The 17,893-nt window shown below is 36.2% G+C and overlaps 2 non-coding genes across 2 annotated transcripts; both read right to left on the bottom strand.

Annotated features, from left to right (window-relative positions):
• Positions 1-8,730: 8,730 nt before the first annotated feature.
• Positions 8,731-8,803, bottom strand: TRNAL-CAA (transfer RNA leucine (anticodon CAA)). The gene has a single exon. It is a non-coding gene; the product is annotated as a tRNA-Leu (tRNA).
• A 7,093-nt stretch (positions 8,804-15,896) lies between these two features.
• On the bottom strand, positions 15,897-15,979 carry TRNAL-CAG (transfer RNA leucine (anticodon CAG)). The gene has a single exon. It is a non-coding gene; the product is annotated as a tRNA-Leu (tRNA).
• Positions 15,980-17,893: the final 1,914 nt, after the last annotated feature.

Below are 17,893 nucleotides of genomic sequence, written 5' to 3'. Positions count from 1 at the left end.
ACAGAGAACACAAAGAGGTGAAATAGTCCCTCCTCATTGACTGTCCAAATGATTTTTCTAGTGCCAAAAGAACAACAGACATATGCACAAAAAATCTGTTTGATGTTCCTAGAGTTCTTTTTTGAGAGGACAAATTCAGATTCACTCCAAAGACTCTCAGGAAATTTTTCAAAACCACATTACTAAGTTTTGTTTGACCTCATCTAATCAATAAATGAAGATAAAGTTTCTTGAAATTAAATGTTGATGTCAGAAGTGGGAGTCTGCGACCTGAACGCAGCGCCTTAGACCGCTCGGCCATCCTGACTTCGATATGCAATTGGAACTTAACTCCTTCCATGCTAGTCAGCAGAAATGTTACCATTTCTTGTGATTAAAAACTTGTCACACCACCCCAAAAAAGTCAATAAATAACATTTTTTATATGCGTACTTTTCGTCTGCATTAATTTTTAAACCTCCATTTATTTTGTTTGGATATTAGAAATGTTAGATTTCTCACAAATGCGGTGATGCGCCACATTTCTTCAGAAACTACTGTTTGGCCACACAGCAGGGCTTTGAAAGGAAGAGCCCTATTTGGGTTTTGCAATGCAGATTTTGCAGGAATACCTTGCAGATGAAATTTGCAGTGTACCAAAACAGCAGAAAACCTCCCAAAGTGACCACATTTTAGAAATTATTTTGCACAATGAGTTAATCAACACCTGCAATTACTATTGTCAGCCTATAGGTGTTTTCACTCTGAACCATCCAGCATTGCAAGTATGCCAGTTTAGTGCCCAGCTTTTGCTTGCAGAGACAAGCAACCCATACATTTTTAAGTGGGCTCTACTCACTGGAGCAATGTCAAATATGTAGATGCTTTGTCTCACCATTAAAGTAGAAACCTCCTATATTTCAAATTAAAGATGACGGACCTGTGTGGAGCTTGTGTTTTTTGCCTTTTTGACTTTGTCCACAGCATATTTTTTAAGGACATTTGTCTCAGTAATGCCTCAGTGTTTCAAAGTCAAACAAGCTGACTATAATCATTCAGCTAGTGTCTGATAAGTGCTGTCTGTTTCAGCTATCAGGTTACCTTTTAATCCTCTTACAGCTAAGTCAATCTGAAATAAAACAAAATAGAGGAAAAATTACTAAAAAACATTCATGTGTTCAAAAGGAAAAAGTTACCATTTCTCAAATTTTTAACATTTTGTTTTCTGTAGATAGTTAAGATTTTTAGGCCTTTTGATCATGATCAGTCCATGTGCTTTGTTTAATATCTCCTTAAAATGTAAACGGTGAAGAAAAAGCATTTTGCCGAAACCCAGGATTGGACCAGGGACCTTTAGATCTTCAGTCTAACGCTCTCCCAACCGAGCTATTTCAGCCATATCTATACATTTTCTGGGGGGTTTGACACTCTGCAAATGTCAAGTGTCACACCTGGAGGGATATATTATAATTTTTCATTTGACTGTTTTTTGAAGCATGATTTCTATTTGAAACGCCTTCCATTTTGCTGTACATATTTAATAACATTCATTAACTATTTGTGAATGAGTAGAAAAAGACAGCAATTTTGCCATTGAATTTTTACATTTTCAGTTTGTCTCCATGCACCAGTATAATTCTGACCCTGTGCTTCTAGAATAGGTCATGGTCGCACATAAAACACAATTTGCATGCATAATGTTACATCAAGTTTTATTTTTTATGAGATGCAAACAATTGGAGCAAAAAAGAGACAAAAATTTAGAGAAAATATTTTATTGATTGTCAATGTTAAACGTGAGACCATTTGTCCCAAAATGTGCTGAAACATGTCAGAATGACATGGGCATTTCACATTTTTTAAACTATGATTACCTACTTGTTAAGTTTTTGTTTATTAAGTATCGTTATGGTCTATTGATGTATGAGGTGAAAACTATGAAAGTAGACTTACCAGCAAATCCGTTTCTAGATATATTTCATGACAGCACTGTAGAAGGTTGATTCCCTACCCTAATAGGGACAGAGAACACAAAGAGGTGAAATAGTCCCTCCTCATTCACTGTCCAAAGGATTTTTCTAGTGCCAAAAGAACAACAGACATATGCACAAAAAATCTGTTTGATGTTCCTAGAGTTCTTTTTTGAGAGGACAAATTCAGATTCACTCCAAAGACTCTCAGGAAATTTTTCAAAACCACATTACTAAGTTTTGTTTGACCTCATCTAATCAATAAATGAAGAAAAAAGTTTCTTGAAATTAAAAGTTGATGTCAGAGGTGGGATTTGAACCACTTGTAAACGGTGAAGAAAAAGCATTTTGCCGAAACCCGGGATTGAACCAGGGACCTTTAGATATTCAGTCTAACGCTCTCCCAACTGAGCTATTTAGGCCATATCTATACATTTTCTGGGGGTTTGACACCCTGCAAATGTCAAGTGTCACACCTGGAGGGATATATTATAATTTTTCATTTGACTGTTTTTTGAAGCATGATTTCTATTTGAAACGCCTTCCATTTTGCTGTACATATTTAATAACATTCATTAACTATTTGTGAATGAGTAGAAAAAGTCAGCAATTTTGCCATTGAAGTTTTACATTTTCAGTTTGTCTCCATGCACCAGTATAATTCTGACCCTGTGCTTCTAGAATAGGTCATGGTCGCACATAAAACACAATTTGCATGCATAATGTTACATCAAGTTTTATTTTTTATGAGATGCAAACAATTGGAGCAAAATAGAGACAAAAATTTAGAGAAAATATTTTATTGATTGTTAATGTTAAAAGTGAGACCATTTGTCCCAAAATGTGCTGAAACATGTCAGAATGACATGGGCATTTCACATTTTTTAAACTATGATTACCTACTTGTTAAGTTTTTGTTTATTAAGTATCGTTATGGTCTATTGATGAATGAGGTGAAAACTATGAAAGTAGACTTACCAGCAAATCCGTTTCTAGATATATTTCATGACAGCACTGTAGAAGGTTGATTCCCTACCCTAATAGGGACAGAGAACACAAAGAGGTGAAATAGTCCTCATTGACTGTCCAAAGGATTTTTCTAGTGCCAAAAGAACAACAGACATATGCACAAAAAATCTGTTTGATGTTCCTAGAGTTCTTTTTTGAGAGGACAAATTCAGATTCACTCCAAAGACTCTCAGGAAATTTTTCGAAACCACATTACTAAGTTTTGTTTGACCTCATCTAATCAATAAATGAAGATAAAGTTTCTTGAAATTAAATATTGATGTCAGAAGTGGGATTTGAACACACATCTCCAGGGGAGACTGCGACCTGTACGCAGCGCCTTAGACTGCTCCGCCATCCTGACTTCGACATGCAATTGGAACTTAACTCCTTCCATGCTAGTCAGCAGAAATGTTACCATTCCTTGTGATTAAAAACTTGTCACACCACCCCAAAAAAGTCAATAAATAACATTTTTTATATGCGTACTTTTCGTCTGCATTAATTTTTAAACCTCCATTTATTTTGTTTGGATATTAGAAATGTTAGATTTCTCACAAATGCGGTGATGCACCACATTTCTTCAGAAACTACTGTTTGGCCACACAGCAGGGCTTTGAAAGGAAGAGCCCTATTTGGGTTTTGCAATGCAGATTTTGCAGGAATACCTTGCAGATGAAATTTGCAGAGTACCAAAACAGCAGAAAACCTCCCAAAGTGACCACATTTTAGAAATTATTTTGCACAATGAGTTAATCAACACCTGCAATTACTATTGTCAGCCTATAGGTGTTTTCACTCTGAACCATCCAGCATTGCAAGTATGCCAGTTTAGTGCCCAGCTTTTGCTTGCAGAGACAAGCAACCCATACATTTTTAAGTGGGCTCTACTCACTGGAGCAATGTCAAATATGTAGATGCTTTGTCTCACCATTAAAGTAGAAACCTCCTATATTTCAAATTAAAGATGACGGACCTGTGTGGAGCTTGTGTTTTTTGCCTTTTTGACTTTGTCCACAGCATATTTTTTAAGGACATTTGTATCAGTAACGCCTCAGTGTTTCAAAGTCAAACAAGCTGACTATAATCATTCAGCTAGTGTCTGATAAGTGCTGTCTGTTTCAGCTATCAGGTTACCTTTTAATCCTCTTACAGCTAAGTCAATCTGAAATAAAACAAAATAGAGGACAAATTACTAAAAAACATTCATGTGTTCAAAAGGAAAAAGTTACCGTTTCTCAAATTTTTAACATTTTGTTTTCTGTAGATAGTTAAGATTTTTAGGCCTTTTACATTAGCTGTAAATAATGAGTCCATGTGCTTTGTTTAATATCTCCTTAAAATGGAAACGGTGAAGAAAAAGCATTTTGCTGAAACCCGGGATTGGACCAGGAACCTTTAGATCTTCAGTCTAACGCTCTCCCAACTGAGCTATTTTGGCCATATCTATGCATTTTCTGGGGGGTTTGACACTCTGCAAATGTCAAGTGTCACACCTGGAGGGATATATTATAATTTTTAATTTGACTGTTTTTTGAAGCATGATTTCTATTTGAAACGCCTTCCATTTTGCTGTACATATTTATTAACATTCATTAACTATTTGTGAATGAGTAGAAAAAGACAGCAATTTTGCCATTGAATTTTTACATTTTCAGTTTGTCTCCATGCACCAGAATAATTCTGACCCTGTGCTTCTAGGATAGGTCATGGTCGCACATAAAACACAATTTGCATGCATAATGTTACATCAAGTTTTATTTTTTATGAGATGCAAACAATTGGAGCAAAAAAGAGACAAAAATTTAGAGAAAATATTTTATTGATTGTTAATGTTAAAAGTGATAACATTTGTCCCAAAACGTGCTGAAACATGTCAGAATGACATGCGCATTTCACACTTTTTAAACTATGATTATCTACTTTTTAAGTTTTTGTTTATTAAGTATCGTTATGGTCTATTGATGTATGAGGTGAAAACTATGAAAGTAGACTTACCAGCAAATCCGTTTCTAGATATATTTCATGACAGCACTGTAGAAGGTTGATTCCCTACCCTAATAGGGACAGAGAACACAAAGAGGTGAAATAGTCTATCCTCATTGACTGTCCAAAGGATTTTTCTAGTGCCAAAAGAACAACAGACATATGCACAAAAAATCTGTTTTATGTTCCTAGAGTTCTTTTTTGAGAGGACAAATTCAGATTCACTCCAAAGACTCACAGGAATACATTTTTCAAAACCACATTACTAAGTTTTGTTTGACCTCATCTAATCAATAAATGAAGATAAAGTTTCTTGAAATGAAAAGTTGATGTCACGCCTTCAGGGGAGACTGCGACCTGAACGCAGCGCCTCAGACCGCTCGGCCATCCTGACATCGATATGCAATTGGAACTTAACTCCTTCCATGCTAGTCAGCAGAAAAGTTACCATTTCTTGTGATTAAAAACTTGTCACACCACCCCAAAAAAGTCAATAAATAACATTTTTTATATGCGTACTTTTCGTCTGCATTAATTTTTAAACCTCCATTTATTTTGTTTGGATATTAGAAATATTAGATTTCTCACAAATACGGTGATGCACCACATTTCTTCAGAAACTACTGTTTGGCCACACAGCAGGGCTTTGAAAGGAAGAGCCCTATTTGGGTTTTGCAATGCAGATTTTGCAGGAATACTTTGCAGATGAACTTTGCAGAGTACCAAAACAGCAGAAAACCTCCCAAAGTGACCACATTTTAGAAATTATTTTGCACAATGAGCTAATCAACACCTGCAATTACTATTGTCAGCCTATAGGTGTTTTTACTCTGAACCATCCAGCATTGCAAGTATGCCAGTTTAGTGCCCAGCTTTTGCTTGCAGAGACAAGCAACCCATACATTTTTATGTGGGCTCTACTCACTGGAGCAATGTCAAATATGTAGATGCTTTGTCTTACCATTAAAGTAGAAACCTCCTATATTTCAAATTAAAGATGACGGACCTGTGTGGAGCTTGTGTTTTTTGCCTTTTTGACTTTGTCCCCAGCATATTTTTTAAGGACATTTGTCTCAGTAATGCCTCAGTGTTTCAAAGTCAAACAAGCTGACTATAATCATTCAGCTAGTGTCTGATAAGTGCTGTCTGTTTCAGCTATCAGGTTACCTTTTAATCCTCTTACAGCTAAAGCCCCCGTTACACACTGCGATATCACGAGCAATATCGCTGAAAAGTCACCGATTTGGTGACGTTACAGCGATATTACTAGCGATATCGCTGCATGTGATACTTACCTCCGACCGGCTCCCCCGTTGGTAATCGCTGATCGCGCGAGAAGCTCCTGGACCATTCCTCGCCCGTCACTTCTTGCGGCGCTTCCTGTGGTGCCGACAAGCGACGCGTGGAGCCGGGCGGGAGGACGCAGGATCGCCGCGTCTGACAGGTAAGTAGTGATCCCTGTCCCCAGCGATGTCGCTGGTGAGATCTGCCTGAGTAGCAGCTCACTAGCGACCACCTAGCGATTCACCAGCGATCCTGACCGCGTCATATCGCTGGTCGGGATCGCTGGTGAGTCGCTAGGTGTAACGGTACCCTAAGTCAATCTGAAATAAAACAAAATAGAGGAAAAATAACTAAAAAACATTCATGTGTTCAAAAGGAAAAAGTTACCGTTTCTCAAATTTTTAACATTTTGTTTTCTGTAGATAGTTAAGATTTTTAGGCCTTTTGATCATGATCAGTCCATGTGCTTTGTTTAATATCTCCTTAAAATGGAAACGGTGAAGAAAAAGCATTTTGCCGAAACCCGGGATTGGACCAGGGACCTTTAGTCTAACGCTCTCCCAACTGAGCTATTTCGGCCATATCTATACATTTTCTGGGGGGTTTGACACTCTGCAAATGTCAAGTGTCACACCTGGAGGGATATATTATAATTTTTCATTTGACTGTTTTTTGAAGCATGATTTCTATTTGAAACGCCTTCCATTTTGCTGTACATATTTAATAACATTCATTAACTATTTGTGAATGAGTAGAAAAAGACAGCAATTTTGCCATTGAATTTTTACATTTTCAGTTTGTCTCCATGCACCAGTATAATTCTGACCCTGTGCTTCTAGGATAGGTCATGGTCGCACATAAAACACAATTTGCATGCATAATGTTACATCAAGTTTTATTTTTTATGAGATGCAAACAATTGGAGCAAAAAAGAGACAAAAATTTAGAGAAAATATTTTATTGATTGTTAAAAGTGAGACCATTTGTCCCAAAATGTGCTGAAACATGTCAGAAGGACATGGGCATTTCACATTTTTTAAACTATGATTACCTACTTGTTAAGTTTTTGTTAATTAAGTATCGTTATGGTCTATTGATGTATGAGGTGAAAACTATGAAAGTAGACTTACCAGCAAATCCGTTTCTAGATATATTTCATGACAGCACTGTAGAAGGTTGATTCCCTACCCTAATAGGGACAGAGAACACAAAGAGGTGAAATAGTCCCTCCTCATTGACTGTCCAAAGGATTTTTCTAGTGCCAAAAGAACAACAGACATATGCACAAAAAAACCTGTTTGATGTTCCTAGAGTTCTTTTTTGAGAGGACAAATTCAGATTCACTCCAAAGACTCTCAGGAAATTTTTCAAAACCACATTACTAAGTTTTGTTTGACCTCATCTAATCAATAAATGAAGATAAAGCTTCTTGAAATTAAATGTTGATGTCAGAAGTGGGATTTGAACCCACTCCTCCAGGGGTCCTTAGACCGCTCGGCCATCGTGACTTCGATATGCAATTGGAACTTAACTCCTTCCATGCTAGTCAGCAGAAATGTTACCATTCCTTGTGATTACAAACTTGTCACACCACCCCAAAAAAGTCAATAAATAACATTTTTTATATGCGTACTTTTCGTCTGCATTAATTTTTAAACCTCCATTTATTTTGTTTGGATATTAGAAATGTTAGATTTCTCACAAATGCGGTGATGCACCACATTTCTTCAGAAACTACTGTTTGGCCACACAGCAGGGCTTTGAAAGGAAGAGCCCTATTTGGGTTTTGCAATGCAGATTTTGCAGGAATACCTTGCAGATGAAATTTGCAGAGTACCAAAACAGCAGAAAACCTCCCAAAGTGACCACATTTTAGAAATTATTTTGCACAATGAGTTAATCAACACCTGCAATTACTATTGTCAGCCTATAGGTGTTTTCACTCTGAACCATCCAGCATTGCAAGTATGCCAGTTTAGTGCCCAGCTTTTGCTTGCAGAGACAAGCAACCCATACATTTTTAAGTGGGCTCTACTCACTGGAGCAATATCAAATATGTAGATGCTTTGTCTCACCATTAAAGTAGAAACCTCCTATATTTCAAATTAAAGATGACGGACCTGTGTGGAGCTTGTGTTTTTTGCCTTTTTGACTTTGTCCACAGCATATTTTTTAAGGACATTTGTCTCAGTAATGCCTCAGTGTTTCAAAGTCAAACAAGCTGACTATAATCATTCAGCTAGTGTCTGATAAGTGCTGTCTGTTTCAGCTATCAGGTTACCTTTTAATCCTCTTACAGCTAAGTCAATCTGAAATAAAACAAAATAGAGGAAAAATTACTAAAAAACATTCATGTGTTCAAAAGGAAAAAGTTACCGTTTCTCAAATTTTTAACATTTTGTTTTCTGTAGATAGTTAAGATTTTTAGGCCTTTTGATGATGATCAGTCCATGTGCTTTGTTTAATATCTCCTTAAAATGTAAACGGTGAAGAAAAAGCATTTTGCCGAAACCCGGGATTGGACAAGGGACCTTTAGATCTTGAGTCTAACGCTCTCCCAACTGAGCTATTTCGGCCATATCTATACATTTTCTGGGGGGTTTGACACTCTGCAAATGTCAAGTGTCACACCTGGAGGGATATATTATAATTTTTCATTTGACTGTTTTTTGAAGCATGATTTCTATTTGAAACGCCTTCCATTTTGCTGTACATATTTAATAACATTCATTAACTATTTGTGAATGAGTAGAAAAAGACAGCAATTTTGCCATTGAATTTTTACATTTTCAGTTTGTCTCCATGCACCAGTATAATTCTGACCCTGTGCTTCTAGAATAGGTCATGGTCGCACATAAAACACAATTTGCATGCATAATGTTACATCAAGTTTTATTTTTTATGAGATGCAAACAATTGGAGCAAAAAAGAGACAAAAATTTAGAGAAAATATTTTATTGATTGTTAAAAGTGAGACCATTTGTCCCAAAATGTGCTGAAACATGTCAGAAGGACATGGGCATTTCACATTTTTTAAACTATGATTACCTACTTGTTAAGTTTTTGTTAATTAAGTATCGTTATGGTCTATTGATGTATGAGGTGAAAACTATGAAAGTAGACTTACCAGCAAATCCGTTTCTAGATATATTTCATGACAGCACTGTAGAAGGTTGATTCCCTACCCTAATAGGGACAGAGAACACAAAGAGGTGAAATAGTCCCTCCTCATTGACTGTCCAAAGGATTTTTCTAGTGCCAAAAGAACAACAGACATATGCACAAAAAAACCTGTTTGATGTTCCTAGAGTTCTTTTTTGAGAGGACAAATTCAGATTCACTCCAAAGACTCTCAGGAAATTTTTCAAAACCACATTACTAAGTTTTGTTTGACCTCATCTAATCAATAAATGAAGATAAAGTTTCTTGAAATTAAATGTTGATGTCAGAAGTGGGATTTGAACCCACGCCTCCAGGGAAGACTGCGACCTGCGACTGCGACAAAATAGAGGAAAAATTACTAAAAAACATTCATGTGTTCAAAAGTAAAAAGTTACCGTTTCTCAAATTTTTAACAGAGACTGCCAACTGAACGCAGCGCCTTAGACCACTCGGCCATCCTGACTTCGATATGCAATTGGAACTTAACTCCTTCCATGCTAGTCAGCAGAAATGTTACCATCCCTTGTGATTAAAAACTTGTCACACCACCCCAAAAAAGTCAATAAATAACATTTTTTATATGCGTACTTTTCGTCTGCATTAATTTTTAAACCTCCATTTATTTTGTTTGGATATTAGAAATGTTAGATTTCTCACAAATGCGGTGATGCACCACATTTCTTCAGAAACTACTGTTTGGCCACACAGCAGGGCTTTGAAAGGAAGAGCCCTATTTGGGTTTTGCAATGCAGATTTTGCAGGAATACCTTGCAGATGAAATTTGCAGAGTACCAAAACAGCAGAAAACCTCCCAAAGTGACCACATTTTAGAAATTATTTTGCACAATGAGTTAATCAACACCTGCAATTACTATTGTCAGCCTATAGGTGTTTTCACTCTGAACCATCCAGCATTGCAAGTATGCCAGTTTAGTGCCCAGCTTTTGCTTGCAGAGACAAGCAACCCATACATTTTTAAGTGGGCTCTACTCACTGGAGCAATGTCAAATATGTAGATGCTTTGTCTCACCATTAAAGTAGAAACCTCCTATATTTCAAATTAAAGATGACGGACCTGTGTGGAGCTTGTGTTTTTTGCCTTTTTGACTTTGTCCACAGCATATTTTTTAAGGACATTTGTCTCAGTAATGCCTCAGTGTTTCAAAGTCAAACAAGCTGACTATAATCATTCAGCTAGTGTCTGATAAGTGCTGTCTGTTTCAGCTATCAGGTTACCTTTTAATCCTCTTACAGCTAAGTCAATCTGAAATAAAACAAAATAGAGGAAAAATTACTAAAAAACATTCATGTGTTCAAAAGGAAAAAGTTACCGTTTCTCAAATTTTTAACATTTTGTTTTCTGTAGATAGTTAAGATTTTTAGGCCTTTTGATCATGATCAGTCCATGTGCTTTGTTTAATATCTCCTTAAAATGTAAACGGTGAAGAAAAAGCATTTTGCCGAAACCTGGGACCTTTAGATCTTCAGTCTAACGCTCTCCCAACTGAGCTATTTCGGCCATATCTATACATTTTCTGGGGGGTTTGACACTCTGCAAATGTCAAGTGTCACACCTGGAGGGATATATTATAATTTTTAATTTGACTGTTTTTTGAAGCATGATTTCTATTTGAAACGCCTTCCATTTTGCTGTACATATTTAATAACATTCATTAACTATTTGTGAATGAGTAGAAAAAGACAGCAATTTTGCCATTGAATTTTTACATTTTCAGTTTGTCTCCATGCACCAGTATAATTCTGACCCTGTGCTTCTAGAATAGGTCATGGTCGCACATAAAACACAATTTGCATGCATAATGTTACATCAAGTTTTATTTTTTATGAGATGCAAACAATTGGAGCAAAAAAGAGACAAAAATTTAGAGAAAATATTTTATTGATTGTTAAAAGTGAGACCATTTGTCCCAAAATGTGCTGAAACATGTCAGAAGGACATGGGCATTTCACATTTTTTAAACTATGATTACCTACTTGTTAAGTTTTTGTTAATTAAGTATCGTTATGGTCTATTGATGTATGAGGTGAAAACTATGAAAGTAGACTTACCAGCAAATCCGTTTCTAGATATATTTCATGACAGCACTGTAGAAGGTTGATTCCCTACCCTAATAGGGACAGAGAACACAAAGAGGTGAAATAGTCCCTCCTCATTGACTGTCCAAAGGATTTTTCTAGTGCCAAAAGAACAACAGACATATGCACAAAAAAACCTGTTTGATGTTCCTAGAGTTCTTTTTTGAGAGGACAAATTCAGATTCACTCCAAAGACTCTCAGGAAATTTTTCAAAACCACATTACTAAGTTTTGTTTGACCTCATCTAATCAATAAATGAAGATAAAGTTTCTTGAAATTAAATGTTGATGTCAGAAGTGGGATTTGAACCCACGCCTCCAGGGAAGACTGCGACCTGCGACTGCGACAAAATAGAGGAAAAATTACTAAAAAACATTCATGTGTTCAAAAGGAAAAAGTTACCGTTTCTCAAATTTTTAACAGAGACTGCCAACTGAACGCAGCGCCTTAGACCGCTCGGCCATCCTGACTTCTATATGCAATTGGAACTTAACTCCTTCCATGCTAGTCAGCAGAAATGTTACCATCCCTTGTGATTAAAAACTTGTCACACCACCCCAAAAAAGTCAATAAATAACATTTTTTATATGCGTACTTTTCGTCTGCATTAATTTTTAAACCTCCATTTATTTTGTTTGGATATTAGAAATGTTAGATTTCTCACAAATGCGGTGATGCACCACATTTCTTCAGAAACTACTGTTTGGCCACACAGCAGGGCTTTGAAAGGAAGAGCCCTATTTGGGTTTTGCAATGCAGATTTTGCAGGAATACCTTGCAGATGAAATTTGCAGAGTACCAAAACAGCAGAAAACCTCCCAAAGTGACCACATTTTAGAAATTATTTTGCACAATGAGTTAATCAACACCTGCAATTACTATTGTCAGCCTATAGGTGTTTTCACTCTGAACCATCCAGCATTGCAAGTATGCCAGTTTAGTGCCCAGCTTTTGCTTGCAGAGACAAGCAACCCATACATTTTTAAGTGGGCTCTACTCACTGGAGCAATGTCAAATATGTAGATGCTTTGTCTCACCATTAAAGTAGAAACCTCCTATATTTCAAATTAAAGATGACGGACCTGTGTGGAGCTTGTGTTTTTTGCCTTTTTGACTTTGTAAACAGCATATTTTTTAAGGACATTTGTCTCAGTAATGCCTCAGTGTTTCAAAGTCAAACAAGCTGACTATAATCATTCAGCTAGTGTCTGATAAGTGCTGTCTGTTTCAGCTATCAGGTTACCTTTTAATCCTCTTACAGCTAAGTCAATCTGAAATAAAACAAAATAGAGGAAAAATTACTAAAAAACATTCATGTGTTCAAAAGGAAAAAGTTACCGTTTCTCAAATTTTTAACATTTTGTTTTCTGTAGATAGTTAAGATTTTTAGGCCTTTTGATCATGATCAGTCCATGTGCTTTGTTTAATATCTCCTTAAAATGTAAACGGTGAAGAAAAAGCATTTTGCCGAAACACGGGATTGGACCAGGGACCTTTAGATCTTCAGTCTAACGCTCTCCCAACTGAGCTATTTCAGCCATATCTATACATTTTCTGTGGGGTTTGACACTCTGCAAATGTCAAGTGTCACACCTGGAGGGATATATTATAATTTTTCATTTGACTGTTTTTTGAAGCATGATTTCTATTTGAAACGCCTTCCATTTTGCTGTACATATTTAATAACATTCATTAACTATTTGTGAATGAGTAGAAAAAGACAGCAATTTTGCCATTGAATTTTTACATTTTCAGTTTGTCTCCATGCACCAGTATAATTCTGACCCTGTGCTTCTAGAATAGGTCATGGTCGCACATAAAACACAATTTGCATGCATAATGTTACATCAAGTTTTATTTTTTATGAGATGCAAACAATTGGAGCAAAAAAGAGACAAAAATTTAGAGAAAATATTTTATTGATTGTTAAAAGTGAGACCATTTGTCCCAAAATGTGCTGAAACATGTCAGAAGGACATGGGCATTTCACATTTTTTAAACTATGATTACCTACTTGTTAAGTTTTTGTTAATTAAGTATCGTTATGGTCTATTGATGTATGAGGTGAAAACTATGAAGGTAGACTTACCAGCAAATCCGTTTCTAGATATATTTCATGACAGCACTGTAGAAGGTTGATTCCCTACCCTAATAGGGACAGAGAACACAAAGAGGTGAAATAGTCCCTCCTCATTGACTGTCCAAAGGATTTTTCTAGTGCCAAATGAACAACAGACATATGCACAAAAAAACCTGTTTGATGTTCCTAGAGTTCTTTTTTGAGAGGACAAATTCAGATTCACTCCAAAGACTCTCAGGAAATTTTTCAAAACCACATTACTAAGTTTTGTTTGACCTCATCTAATCAATAAATGAAGATAAAGTTTCTTGAAATTAAATGTTGATGTCAGAAGTGGGAGAAGTGGGAGTCTGCGACCTGAACGCAGCGCCTTAGACCGCTCGGCCATCCTGACTTCGATATACAATTGGAACTTAACTCCTTCCATGCTAGTCAGCAGAAATGTTACCATCCCTTGTGATTAAAAACTTGTCACACCACCCCAAAAAAGTCAATAAATAACATTTTTTATATGCGTACTTTTCGTCTGCATTAATTTTTAAACCTCCATTTATTTTGTTTGGATATTAGAAATGTTAGATTTCTCACAAATGCGGTGATGCACCACATTTCTTCAGAAACTACTGTTTGGCCACACAGCAGGGCTTTGAAAGGAAGAGCCCTATTTGGGTTTTGCAATGCAGATTTTGCAGGAATACCTTGCAGATGAAATTTGCAGAGTACCAAAACAGCAGAAAACCTCCCAAAGTGACCACATTTTAGAAATTATTTTGCACAATGAGTTAATCAACACCTGCAATTACTATTGTCAGCCTATAGGTGTTTTCACTCTGAACCATCCAGCATTGCAAGTATGCCAGTTTAGTGCCCAGCTTTTGCTTGCAGAGACAAGCAACCCATACATTTTTAAGTGGGCTCTACTCACTGGAGCAATGTCAAATATGTAGATGCTTTGTCTCACCATTAAAGTAGAAACCTCCTATATTTCAAATTTAAGATGACGGACCTGTGTGGAGCTTGTGTTTTTTGCCTTTTTGACTTTGTCCACAGCATATTTTTTAAGGACATTTGTCTCAGTAATGCCTCAGTGTTTCAAAGTCAAACAAGCTGACTATAATCATTCAGCTAGTGTCTGATAAGTGCTGTCTGTTTCAGCTATCAGGTTACCTTTTAATCCTCTTACAGCTAAGTCAATCTGAAATAAAACAAAATAGAGGAAAAATTACTAAAAAACATTCATGTGTTCAAAAGGAAAAAGTTACTGTTTCTCAAATTTTTAACATTTTGATTTCTGCAGATAGTTAAGATTTTTAGGCCTTTTGATCATGATCAGTCCATGTGCTTTGTTTAATATCTCCTTAAAATGTAAACGGTGAAGAAAAAGCATTTTGCCGAAACCCGGGATTGGACCAGGGACCTTTAGATCTTCAGTCTAACGCTCTCCCAACTGAGATATTTCGGCCATATCTATACATTTTCTGGGGGGTTTGACACTCTGCAAATGTCAAGTGTCACACCTGGAGGGATATATTATAATTTTTCATTTGACTGTTTTTTGAAGCATGATTTCTATTTGAAACGCCTTCCATTTTGCTGTACATATTTAATAACATTCATTAACTATTTGTGAATGAGTAGAAAAAGACAGCAATTTTGCCATTGAATTTTTACATTTTCAGTTTGTCTCCATGCACCAGTATAATTCTGACCCTGTGCTTCTAGAATAGGTCATGGTCGCACATAAAACACAATTTGCATGCATAATGTTACATCAAGTTTTATTTTTTATGAGATGCAAACAATTGGAGCAAAAAAGAGACAAAAATTTAGAGAAAATATTTTATTGATTGTTAAAAGTGAGACCATTTGTCCCAAAATGTGCTGAAACATGTCAGAAGGACATGGGCATTTCACATTTTTTAAACTATGATTACCTACTTGTTAAGTTTTTGTTAATTAAGTATCGTTATGGTCTATTGATGTATGAGGTGAAAACTATGAAAGTAGACTTACCAGCAAATCCGTTTCTAGATATATTTCATGACAGCACTTTAGAAGGTTGATTCCCTACCCTAATAGGGACAGAGAACACAAAGAGGTGAAATAGTCCCTCCTCATTGACTGTCCAAAGACTTTTTCTAGTGCCAAAAGAACAACAGACATATGCACAAAAAAACCTGTTTGATGTTCCTAGAGTTCTTTTTTGAGAGGACAAATTCAGATTCACTCCAAAGACTCTCAGGAAATTTTTCAAAACCACATTACTAAGTTTTGTTTGACCTCATCTAATCAATAAATGAAGATAAAGTTTCTTGAAATTAAATGTTGATGTCAGAAGTGGGATTTGAACCCACGCCTCCAGGGAAGACTGCGAACTGAACGCAGCGCCTTAGACCGCTCGGCCATCCTGACTTCGATATGCAATTGGAACTTAACTCCTTCCATGCTAGTCAGCAGAAATGTTACCATCCCTTGTGATTAAAAACTTGTCACACCACCCCAAAAAAGTCAATAAATAACATTTTTTATATGCGTACTTTTCGTCTGCATTAATTTTTAAACCTCCATTTATTTTGTTTGGATATTAGAAATGTTAGATTTCTCACAAATGCGGTGATGCACCACATTTCTTCAGAAACTACTGTTTGGCCACACAGCAGGGCTTTGAAAGGAAGAGCCCTATTTGGGTTTTGCAATGCAGATTTTGCAGGAATACCTTGCAGATGAAATTTGCAGAGTACCAAAACAGCAGAAAACCTCCCAAAGTGACCACATTTTAGAAATTATTTTGCACAATGAGTTAATCAACACCTGCAGTTACTATTGTCAGCCTATAGGTGTTTTCACTCTGAACCATCCAGCATTGCAAGTATGCCAGTTTAGTGCCCAGCTTTTGCTTGCAGAGACAAGCAACCCATACATTTTTAAGTGGGCTCTACTCACTGGAGCAATGTCAAATATGTAGATGCTTTGTCTCACCATTAAAGTAGAAACCTCCTATATTTCAAATTAAAGATGATGGACCTGTGTGGAGCTTGTGTTTTTTGCCTTTTTGACTTTGTCCACAGCATATTTTTTAAGGACATTTGTCTCAGTAATGCCTCAGTGTTTCAAAGTCAAACAAGCTGACTATAATCATTCAGCTAGTGTCTGATAAGTGCTGTCTGTTTCAGCTATCAGGTTACCTTTTAATCCTCTTACAGCTAAGTCAATCTGAAATAAAACAAAATAGAGGAAAAATTACTAAAAAACATTCATGTGTTCAAAAGGAAAAAGTTACCGTTTCTCAAATTTTTAACATTTTGTTTTCTGTAGATAGTTAAGATTTTTAGGCCTTTTGATCATGATCAGTCCATGTGCTTTGTTTAATATCTCCTTAAAATGTAAACGGTGAAGAAAAAGCATTTTGCCGAAACCCGGGATTGGACCAGGGACCTTTAGATCTTCAGTCTAACGCTCTCCCAACTGAGCTATTTCTGCCATATCTATACATTTTCTGGGGGGTTTGACACTCTGCAAATGTCAAGTGTCACACCTGGAGGGATATATTATAATTTTTCATTTGACTGTTTTTTGAAGCATGATTTCTATTTGAAACGCCTTCCATTTTGCTGTACATATTTAATAACATTCATTAACTATTTGTGAATGAGTAGAAAAAGACAGCAATTTTGCCATTGAATTTTTACATTTTCAGTTTGTCTCCATGCACCAGTATAATTCTGACCCTGTGCTTCTAGAATAGGTCATGGTCGCACATAAAACACAATTTGCATGCATAATGTTACATCAAGTTTTATTTTTTATGAGATGCAAACAATTGGAGCAAAAAAGAGACAAAAATTTAGAGAAAATATTTTATTGATTGTTAAAAGTGAGACCATTTGTCCCAAAATGTGCTGAAACATGTCAGAAGGACATGGGCATTTCACATTTTTTAAACTATGATTACCTACTTGTTAAGTTTTTGTTAATTAAGTATCGTTATGGTCTATTGATGTATGAGGTGAAAACTATGAAAGTAGACTTACCAGCAAATCCGTTTCTAGATATATTTCATGACAGCACTGTAGAAGGTTGATTCCCTACCCTAATAGGGACAGAGAACACAAAGAGGTGAAATAGTCCCTCCTCATTGACTGTCCAAAGGATTTTTCTAGTGCCAAATGAACAACAGACATATGCACAAAAAAACCTGTTTGATGTTCCTAGAGTTCTTTTTTGAGAGGACAAATTCAGATTCACTCCAAAGACTCTCAGGAAATTTTTCAAAACCACATTACTAAGTTTTGTTTGACCTCATCTAATCAATAAATGAAGATAAAG

This window comes from Dendrobates tinctorius, unplaced genomic scaffold (genome assembly GCF_039654945.1).
Source record: "Dendrobates tinctorius isolate UK_male_01 unplaced genomic scaffold, ASM3965494v1 ptg000350l, whole genome shotgun sequence".
NCBI lineage: Eukaryota > Metazoa > Chordata > Amphibia > Anura > Dendrobatidae > Dendrobates > Dendrobates tinctorius.
This window is presented reverse-complemented; position numbering and strand designations above follow the sequence as displayed.